Source organism: Mytilus edulis, chromosome 4 (assembly GCF_963676685.1).
Source record: "Mytilus edulis chromosome 4, xbMytEdul2.2, whole genome shotgun sequence".
Classification (NCBI taxonomy): domain Eukaryota; kingdom Metazoa; phylum Mollusca; class Bivalvia; order Mytilida; family Mytilidae; genus Mytilus; species Mytilus edulis.
In genome coordinates, this window is record NC_092347.1 from 42,573,310 (window position 1) to 42,581,991 (window position 8,682).

Consider the following 8,682-nt stretch of genomic DNA (forward strand, 5'->3'; position numbering starts at 1 on the left):
GACAGGCGCAAAAATGCGGCGGGGTTAAACATGTTTGTGAGATCTCAACCCTCCCCCTATACCTCTAACCAATGTAGTAAAGTAAACGCATAACAATACGCACATTAAAATTCAGTTCAAGAGAAATCCGAGTCTGATGTCAGAAGATGTAACCAAAGAAAATAAACAAAATGACAATAATACATAAATAACAACAGACTACTAGCAGTTAACTGACATGCCAGCTCCAGACTTCAACTAAACTGACTGAAAGATTATGATTTCATCATATGAACATCAGGCACAATCGATGTTAAGATCTCCTGTTATAACATGGGAAATGGGTCCATAAATATATTCGGAATTACTGCAATTACAAGAAGTAGGTGTATTTTCACTGATATTAACATCTTTACACAATTGACTATAGTTAAACACAAATTTCCGGGTAGATTTCTTGTAAATATAACAAATAAGAGGTAGCTCAGTATTGTCAAAATATCCAGGAATTTGTTCTTTAACAGAATGGTCGTTAAATATACCGGCAATATTTACAAAATCAAAGCCTTTATTGACATACTTAATTTTAATAAAATGTTTTTTATGATCTTCAGGGCGATCAATTTTGGGAAATAATTTAGAATAACAATATGCCATAATAATTTGAACAATTTCATACTTATATGAAATTGTGTTGCAATCCTCCAAAATTTTATTTAACTTATTATCCGGTAACGAACAGAGTTTTGTTAACAGATAATGTCTGCCGTTGTTTTTTGAAATAGAAATTAGGTCCGAAATATTGGTATGATTGGCCCGAAATTTTCTTTGATTGCGATTTGTTCTACGACCGTGAGAACGTTTTTTACGAACAGTTTTAGAAACTATATCCAAAATGTTAACGGAATTGGTTCTAGATGTATTACCAATTCCCATGATATTATCATTTAGACCGAGAGGGTAAACTGTCTGTAATTTTTTAATCCAATTTAATTCAATTATTTTCCGTGATCGTACAAACTTTGAATGCGATTCACCGTAAATTTCAATGAACATGTCTCTATAATATGTAAAAAAGCATCCAAACAATTAAATGTATTAAAAAGAATAGGTAAACACCTGACTAAACTCGGAAAATTAACAATTTATTATTCTTTCATAATGTCCAACTTTAATTACTGCCCACTAGTTTGGCACTTTTGTGGGGAGGTAAATAAAAAAAAGATAGAGAAAATCCAAGAGAGAGCACTAAGGTTTATCTACGAAGACCATTCAGCAAGTTATGAAGATCTACTCTGCAAATCAAAATTACCATCTTTAAAAGTAAGAAGAATGCGATCTTTGGCGATTGAAGTTTTCAAAATTATAAATAAAGATTGTCCTGTTTATCTCCATGATTTGATTCACTTAAAGGAAAACACTTACTCTTTCAGATACCAGAATACAGCAGATCTACCACATGTAAGAACAACTGCATATGGCCTACAATCTTTCAGGTATGCAGGTGCTAGGCTTTGGAATGAGCTGCCAGATGAGCTTCGTAAGCAATCGTCTTTAAGTCAATTCAAGAACTTGATAAATTCTTGGTCTGGCAGCTCATGCCAATGCTTTGCCTGCAAAACCAGTTAATCTCTGCTTATTATTTTTTTGTTTTGTTGCTTTATTTTCAGCATGGCAAATTTATTCTAATATCTTTACTATAGTGCTTCTGCTGCTTTTGTGCTAATTTTAGAAACTTAATGTGCTTTTATGCTTTTTATGTGCAAACCATTTCATTTGTGCTTTTGTGTTTTTATCTCATAATTGCATGTACCAGTATGTGTTAAACTTGTAAGATGCTTAAAGAACTTTTGTGCTGCATGTTTATATACTGATTGAACTCTTGCTTTATATGTTTAATGTTGTGTGCATGACTCGATATGTATGTTTTGTTTTATTTGTTGTTATGTCGGTTTTAAAAGCTCTTCAGAGCTTATGTTTGTAATTGCTTGCTTATACCGACTCTAAATAAAGCTTTATGTCATTATGTCATTATGTCACCAGGCTGCTTATTTACTACTTCTAAAGGTTGAACTGCTAAATATTTAAAAGGATGGTTGTGCTTCTTAAGGTGTTGGTAAATGATACTTTTGAATTTATTGGGTCTTTTAAAACGATACAGATGTTCTTGAGTGCGTTTAGATAAATATCGTCCAGTTTCTCCTACGTACTGAATACCACACCCCGGTTTGTTTCATGTGAGTGAATAAATAATACTGTTTGTTCTTCAAGTTATATCAGTTTCAAAATTTAAAGAAAATGTGCGACCATTAAACGTGGACCTTACCGTATTGTTGGTGGAAAGACGGGGACATGTAAGTCATTTTTTTGGCATGACACTTATCGATAGAAGGGTAACCACGATTTTTATTGTTAAAAATGTTAGCGATGGTAGTATTTTTAGATAACCGATTTTGAAGATTGAGACGCATTGAAATGCATGCTTTTGAAAATAATGGAATTAATTATTGTTCGGGACTGGAGTTTAAAAAAATCGTTGGAAGTACTTGATGAAATGCATGCTTATATTGGTGATTTTGAATCAGTTTTTGATTTTTTTTACTCTATATACCACTGACTTTGCCTCATAATCTTAAGTATTAAAAATAAATTCACACACCTCACTTAATTACTGAATGGGCATTTAAAAAGTTAGAATGCAAATATATACTCTGTAAGGTCATTTTTCAGTAACAAAAGACCTGCTTGATACTATAACTGCCCATGAATTTTTATTAGCTCTATAGCATCTGTGTTCTCTATGGAGTTTCCGTATATCGCATTCAAGTTATCGGAATTCCAATGGGGACTTACTGTGCACCACTCATTACTGACCTGTTTCTGTATTTGCTAAAGAGTTGCAATTTCTAACTAAAATTAACAAAAAAACGTCGAAAGAACATCTATAAATTCAAAAATTTAAGATATTTGGAAGAGATATTTGCTTTCAATAATGACGACTTAGGTCATGATGCCGTTTTACTAAAGAAATGTATCCTGCCGAACTGATTTATATATTATGATTGAAGAGATGATTATTCATTGCCTATTGTTAATTAACCATTTTTAGCTCACCTGGCCCGAAGGGCCAAGTGAGCTTTTCTCATCACTTGGCGTCCGTCGTCCGTCGTCGTCCGTCGTCCGTCGTCCGTCGTCGTCGTCGTCCGTCGTCGTTAACTTTTACAAAAATCTTCTCCTCTGAAACTACTGGGCCAAATCAAACCAAACTTGGCCACAATCATCATTTGGGTATCTAGTTTAAAAAATGTGTGGCGTGACCCGGTCAACCAACCAAGATGGCCGCCACGGCTAAAAATAGAACATAGGGGTTAAATGTAGATTTTGGCTTATAACTCAAAAACTAAAGCATTTAGAGCAAATCTGACTTGGGGGTAAAAATGTTTATCAGGTCAAGATCTATCTGCCCTGAATTTTTCAGATGAATTGGACAACTGGTTGTTGGGTTGCTGCCCTCCAATTGGTAATTTTTAAAGAAATTTTGTCGTTTTTGGTTATCTTGAATACTATTATAGATAGCGATAAACTGTAAACAGCAATAATGTTCAGCAAAGTAAGATCTACAAATAAGTCAACATGACCAAAATGGTCAGTTGACCCGTTTAGGAGTTATTGCCCTTTATAGTCAATTTTAACCATTTTTCATAAATTAAATTAATCTTTTACAAAAATCTTCTCCTCTGAAACTACTGGGACAAATTAATCCAAACTTGGCCACAATCATCTTTGGGGTATCTAGTTTAAAAAATGTGTGGCGTGACCTGGTCAACCAACCAAGATGGCCGCCACCGCTAAAAATAGAACATAGGGGTAAAATGCAGTTTTTGGCTTATAACTCAAAAACCAAAGCATTTTGAGGAAATCTGACATGGATAAAAATGTTTATCAGGTCAAGATCTATCTGCCCTGAAATTTTCAGATGAATCGGTCAATCGGTTGTTGGGTTGCTGCCCCTGAATTTGTAATTTTGAGGAAATTTTGCTGTTTTTGGTTATTATCTTGAATATTATTATAGATAGAGATAAATTGTAAACAGCAATAATGTTCAGCAAAGTAAGATCTACAAATAAGTCGACATGACCAAAATGGTCAGTTGACCCCTTTAGGAGTTATTGACCTTTATAGTCAATCTTTAACCATTTTTCATAAATCTAAGTAATCTTTTACAAAATCTCCACTGAAACTACTAGGCCACAATCATCTTTGGGGTATCTAGTTTGAAAAATGTGTCCGATGACCTGGCCATTCAACCAAGATGGCCGCCACGGCTAAAAATAGAACATAGGGGTAAAATGCAGTTTTTGGCTTATAACTATGAATTCAAAGCATCTAGAGCAAATCTGACAAGAAGTTAAATTGTTAATCAAGTCAATATCTATCTGCCCTGAATTTTTCAGATGAATTGGACAACTGGTTGTTGGGTTGCTGCCCTCCAATTGGTAATTTTTAAAGAAATTTTGCCGTTTTTGGTTATCTTGAATACTATTATAGATAGCGAAAAACTGTAAACAGCAATAATGTTCAGCAAAGTAAGATCTACAAATAAGTCAACATGACCTAAATGGTCAATTGACCCCTTAAGGAGTTATTGCCCTTTATAGTCAATTTTTAACAATTTTCATTAATTTGGTAAATATATGTAAATTTTTACCAAATATAGTTCTCTGTTCGTAAATCTTAGTCATCTTTTACAAAAATCTTCTCCTCTGAAACTATTGGGCCAAGTTAAACCAAACTTGACCACAATCATCATTGGGGTATCTTGTTAAAAAATTGTGTCCGGTGACCTGGCCAACCAACCAAGATGGCCACCATGGCTAAAAATAGAACATAGGGGTAAAATGCAGTTTTTGGCTTATAACTCAAAAACCAAAGCATTTAGAGCAAATCTGACGGGGTAATATTGTTCATCAGGTCAAGATCTATCTGCCCTGAAATTTTAAGATGAATCAGACATTTCGTTGTTGGATTGCTGCCCCTGAAATGGTAATTTTAAGGAAATTTTGCTGTTTTTGGTTATTATCTTGAATATTATTATAGATAGAGATAAACTGTAAACAGCAATAATGTTCAGCAAAGTAAGATCTACAAATAAGTCAACAAGACCAAAATGGTCAGTTGACCACTTTAGGAGTAATTGCCCTTTATAGTCAATTTTTAACCATTTTTCGTAAATATTAGTAAACTTTACAAAAATCTTCTCCTCTGAAACTACTGGGCCAAATAAAATCAAACTTGGTCAGAATCATCATTGGGGTATCTAGTTTAAAAAATTGTGTCCAGTGACCCGGCCAACCAACCAAGATGGCCGCCATGGCTAAAAATAGAACATAGGGGTAAAATGCAGTTTTGGGCTTAGAACTTAAAAACCAAAGCATTTAGAGCAAATCTAACAGTGGGAGAAATTGTTTATCAAGTCCAGATCTATCTGCTCTAAAATTTTCAGATGAATTGGACAACTGGTTGTTAGGTTGCTGCCCCTGAATTGGTAATTTTAAGGAAATTTTGCTGTTTTTGGTTATTATCTTGAATACTATTATAGATAGAGATAACCTGTAAACAGCAATAATGTTCAGAAAAGTAAGATTTACAAATAAGTCAACATGACTGAAATGGTCAATTGACCCCCTAAGGAGTGAATGTCCTTTATAGTCAATTTTTAAAAATTTTCATAAAATTTGTAAATTTTTACTAACATTTTCCACTGAAACTACTTGGCCAAGTTCATTATAGATAGAGATAATTGTAAGCAGCAAGAATGTTCAGTAAAGTAAGATGTACAAACACATCACCATCACCAAAACATAATTTTGTCATGAATCTATCTGCGTCCTTTGTTTAATATTCACATATACCAAGGTGAGCGACACAGGCTCTTTAGAGCCTCTAGTTAGTTGATAACGTTTCCTTGGTTTTGGTTCTGCATTGTTGAGATCGTCATATGAATGTAATTACGATGATCAGTTTAACACCATCGAAATGCGAATCTGGTGCAGAAAAAAATGGTACCGTTAATGTTATTACTACCACTGGGTCGATGCCTCTGCTGATGGACTGTTAGTCCCCGAGGGTATCACCAGCCCAGTAGCCAGTACTCCGGTACTGGCATGAAAATACGGATTTGTGTTATTAAATTTGCTGTTACAAAATGTTAAAAATTATTATAAATTAAGGAATGAATCTCCCTCATGCAAAGCTCTTACCCCTTTCACGGATTTGGCTATACTTTTTGGAACTTTTGGATTATAGCTCTACATCTTTTATATAAGCTTTGGATTTTACATATTTTGGTCACGAGCATCACTGAAGAGACATTATTTGTCGAAATGCGCATCTGGTGCAGAAAAAATTGGTACCGTTAATGTTATTAACACCAGTGATGTTGTACTGCAACACAACTGTCACAGGTAAGGATAGTGTTTGCGCCTTCAAAAATGTTTAATACCGCGACAATATGTATGTTCCTGTCCCAACGGTCAAGAGCCTGTATCGTTCAATGATTGTTGTTGGTTCATGTCTGTCATATTTGTTTTTCATTAATTGCTTTGTTACAAATTAGGCCGTTAGTTTTCTGAATTGAAATGTTTCATAATTTTATGTCGGGACCTTTTATTACCTTAGCTGTATTTGGCATAACTTTTAGGAATTTTGGTCTTTAATGGTCTTCAACTTCGTATTTTATTTGGCCTTTTTAACTTTTTTGGATTCGAGCGTCACTGATGAGTCTTTTGTAGACGAAACGCGCGTCTGGCGTATATACAAAATTTAGTCCTGGTATCTATGATGAGTTTATTTATAGCTGACAATACGGTGCGGGGTTTTTCTTTATTTAAGGACGGTGGACATCAATTCTTAAATTCGCTGCATTTGAAGTTGGGGGAATAGTTGTCTCACTGGCAATCATATCACAGCTCCTTATTATAATATTAATGGACACCAGCTTCTACTAGTATCAGGAATCAGTTGACATGCGACACGTCATTTGTCTCATTTATAAAACAAATTAACGGATAAAATCTAGTCATATACTCGCGTTTTCTCCTTTCACTCTGCAAACGCGAAATCGAAAAAGCGAAATCGAGAAATTGAGAAATCAGAAAATCGAGAAATCGGGAAATCTATAATTTCGCTTTCTCGCTTTCTCGATTTCCCGATATCGCGTTGGAAAAGTGAGAGGAGAAAACGAGAAAACACGAAAAGGGGAAATGGCCGCATCCGGTCACCATATATATAACAGCTACAATAACTCGAGCTCATCATGAAAACTTGTCGATTCATGATTTCGGGTCGATAGTAATAATGATAGAGTCTTACGTACTGTTCGTTTTGATGTTACGATTCCTTTTCTTCAAGTTCTGATCAGTTTTTGAAATATAAGCCACACATTTTATTTGTCCACAGGCATGCTCCCCTATTTACATATATTTGTTTAATAAAATATTATTTAATATATTTAACCTATTTCAATGATCTATTGCTTTTATCATTGTGATATTAAATCAATAAAAAAAATTGCATGACACCTTTCAATTCTTATTTTCCAATGAGTCTCAAATGACACCTTTGAAATCCTTATATTTCATCTCTAAATTTCTGAAATGTTTTCTAAGTGATTGTTTTTGTTTATAAAACACAAACCACAAAAAGCTTAATTCTAGAAGCAACCATATGCAATTTGTCATATTTATTTTAGATACACAAGATACAAACCATTTCAAATAATTAATCTGATAGCATGCCGTGTATGAACGGCTATCAACCTGTTGTATGATCTCTTGTGCTCTCTTAAATAGTGCATACAACAAAAAGGAGGGGGTACTGACTATCCTTTCGGGTATAACTGTGTCGATAACACTTGCCAAATCAAACCCTGTTCTAACCAGAAAACCTTGAAAACATACCCTGTTCTTAACAAATATTGAAAAACATTACCTGTTCTAGACACGCCCAGAAAATGTATACCGATTCTAGACCATATAGAATAGATACTGTTCTAGACCCGGGTACTAGATCTTAAACTGTATCTTAAACAGTTAAATAAGAGATCCTGTACTAGATAAATATTTTGTTCTAAAAAAAACCTGTTCTCACCAGCAGGGCATGAAAAAGCGACCCCGCTTTTACCAGCAGGATATGAAAAAGGGACCCTGTTCTAACCAACAGGGCATGAAAAAGGGACCCTGTTTTGCGGCACACTCATAACACTAAACATATAGGAAGTACTCCCCCCTCCGGGGGGGGACTTCTAGGTCTGCACTGCAACGAATTGTCACATGATGTTAAATCACAAACAATGACCAAACAGTTATGTTTCTTTTTTGACGTGTTTTTTTTGAGAAATTTGTCTGGTTGGATAGCCGGAATCGGCCCCTCAACCACTATGTACATAAATATTAACATCTGGCTTATATGTCTTGTCTGGGGGTCTTGTAGTTCCAGTTGGGAAAGCATTTTAGAGACACATCCGTCATCTCTTGACTTGTAGTCTCTAGTGATATTAAAATATTGCCGCTTGGCGTTGTATCCGTTCAAGCTTATTTATGTTGGTTACCGTGAAGGGGGCCATACTATGGCTCCATATTCCATCGTTGATCTGACGAGCGAGATGTAAGCTGTTTTTTTACAATCTTGTGGCAGTATTTCAAT